General features: G+C 36.8%; 1 protein-coding gene across 1 annotated transcript in view; it reads right to left on the bottom strand.

The window, feature by feature from the left end:
- NUP133 (nucleoporin 133kDa) overlaps positions 1-2,699 on the bottom strand; it is an 82,037-nt gene that overhangs the window by 76,563 nt on the left and 2,775 nt on the right. The gene's annotated exons all lie outside the window — the stretch shown is intronic.

Below are 2,699 nucleotides of genomic sequence, written 5' to 3'. Positions count from 1 at the left end.
AGAAAAAAAAAATTAGCCGGGCGTGGTGGCGTGCACCTGTAATCCCAGCTACTCAGGAGGCTGAGGCAGGAGAATGGTTTGAACCTGGGAGGCAGAGGCTGCAATGAGCCGGGATCACGCCACTGCACTCCAGCCTGGGCGACAGAGCGAGACTCTATCTCAAAACAAACAAACAAAAAAGAAATATTTAGCAACATTTATATCGATAAAGTAACACAAATAATCAACTCCTCCTTAACTACATAAAACATTTCAAGGAAAATAATGTTCCTTCAAACGCATATAATTTTCAAATAAGAGCTCCTTAAAGAAATGATAAACTATTTATTACATGGAGACAAAGAGTTACATTCTCTATTAAGTGACAAAACTAAATTAGCATACGTCTTAGTATTGGTGGTAAACCTCCACAAACGTGTTAACAGCCCTGGAGATTTTATTAAGTCGAACTTTGCTCTTTAAAGAAAGGCAGAAGGGTGAAGTAAAAGGCATAATGTACAAGTGAAAATATCAAACCAAGCCCAGGCTAAGTGAGGACTTTTTGCTCAACTGAAGTATCTGCTCAGTAATTTCCTTTTTCTTGAAAGCACTACAATCACTCCAGATCTTCGACTGGTGTGCCCTTAAGGGCTGACTTAACAGTAGCTGGCAGGTTTCTAAGTGCGGAAGAGTTCTTCAAGTTGACACATCTCTTTGTTTTATATATCCTGACTCCTAGGGACTCTCTGAATTTCTAGATGTGGGGCTGTGTTATTTAATCTAGTCTGTTAAAATACCAGGAGTACGTTAAAAGGTTTCAATGTAATTTAAACTGAAATTTTTAGAGGAGAAAAATATACATATATATACACGCAATATGTATATTTATTTATTTATTTAAAACAGAACAATGTATACAGAGGTTGGTAGTTTAGTTGTCTGAAAACAACTATCCCTAAAGCTCCCAAGGACCTATAGGCAAGATGTGCAAGTTCCAGTTGACGAGATATATTCCTTCTTCTAAAACAGAGTACTTTCAGCTTTTTTTTTTTTTTACTGTTAACAGTAATATATACAGTAAATACAGAGTTATTCACAGTATAATATTTTACTTCATGATACACCCATATACAATTTAAGTAAAACAAACAAAATTTACTAAACATTATACGAGATGCATTCTATTTCTTCTTTTTTTAAATGCTGGTCAAGAACCGCTAAATTTTGGTCACTCCTACAATTTAAAAAACGCTGTTCCAGAAAAATCACAAAGATCTAGAATTCAATCCTTAATAAAAATGACTTCAGCAGATATTAAGGATGCTCTGAACTTTGCTCTTCCAGTGTCATCCAACTGCTCATCTTTAAAGTTGCCTTTCAAAGCTTGTGTTGATTGTATCTGTCAAAATTCCACACTAATTCTCTGCCAATAGACTGTTCTAAAGGTACACCACCACAACGGTAACATCATAAATTTGTGCACACAGCCTCTGGGATGCTACATAGGATCTAGAAATAGAGGTAGGACTTGATTTTACTGTATTATTAAACCCAATAACATAAAGTGCCAGTTTTGGGGTTTTTTTTTTTTAACAGTAAACTTCATAAACCTGATCAACTCTTCAAACAGGACTGAATTTTGCATACACAGTATTTCCCCCTTTTATCTGCAGTTTCAAATACCTGTGGTCAATTGTAGTCTGAAAATATTAAATGGAAAATTCAAATGAACAATTCCTAAGTTGTAAATTGCATGTTGTTCTGGGTAAAGTGATAAAAATCTCATACTGCCCTGTCTAAAGGTTGTGAATCAACCTTTTGTGCAGCACTTCCATACTGTATACAACAAGCTTGTCCAACCCACAGCCCAGGGACATGTGTGGCCCAGGACAGCTTTGAATGCGGCCCAACACAAGTTTGTAAACTTTTTAAAACATTATGAGATTTACACAGTTTGTTTGTTTGTTTATTTTTTATTTATTATTTATTTATTTATTTATTTATAGCTCATCAGCTATTGTTAGGCTAAGTGTATTTTATGTGTGGCCCAGGGAAGCCAAAAGATTGGACACCCCTGAGACTATCCAGCTGTTTGTCACTTAGTAGCTGCCTCAGTTACCAGATCAACTTTGTTGCAGTAATGCAATGATTGTATTCTTATTTAATGACCCCAAAATACAAGAGTAGTGCTGGTATATTGTTATAATTGTTCCACTTTATTATTAGTTATTGCTGTTCATCTCTTACTGTGCCTAATTTATAAACTAAACTTTATCATAGGTGTGTACGTATTAAAAAAACACAGTATATTTTGGGTTTGGTACTACACAAGGTTTCAGGCATCCACTGGGGAATCTTGGAAGATATCCCTCAAAGATAATGGGGGACTACTGTACAATACCTAAAACCATTAGACTTAATTTGATTGTGTTCAAATGAACTCACTCTCCTTCTCAAATTTATTATATATCTCAATTACAGTAAAAAACTAGGGCTGGGCACGGTGGCTCACGCCTGTAATCCCAGCACTTTGGAAGGCTGAGGCAAGCGGATCACGAGGTCAGGAGATCAAGATCATCCTAACACAGTGAAACCCAGTCTCTACTAAAAATACAAAATATTAGTCAGGCATGGTGGCAGGCGCCTGTAGTCCCAACTACTCGGGAGGCTGAGGCAGGAGAATGGTGTGAACCCAGGAGGAGGAGCTTGCAGTGAGCCGA

The sequence above is a fragment of the Colobus angolensis genome, unplaced genomic scaffold (genome assembly GCF_000951035.1).
Source record: "Colobus angolensis palliatus isolate OR3802 unplaced genomic scaffold, Cang.pa_1.0 Scaffold126, whole genome shotgun sequence".
In the NCBI taxonomy this organism is placed as follows: Eukaryota; Metazoa; Chordata; class Mammalia; order Primates; family Cercopithecidae; genus Colobus; species Colobus angolensis.
Note: the sequence above shows the minus strand (reverse complement) of the source record. Positions and strands in the feature narration are given on the sequence as shown.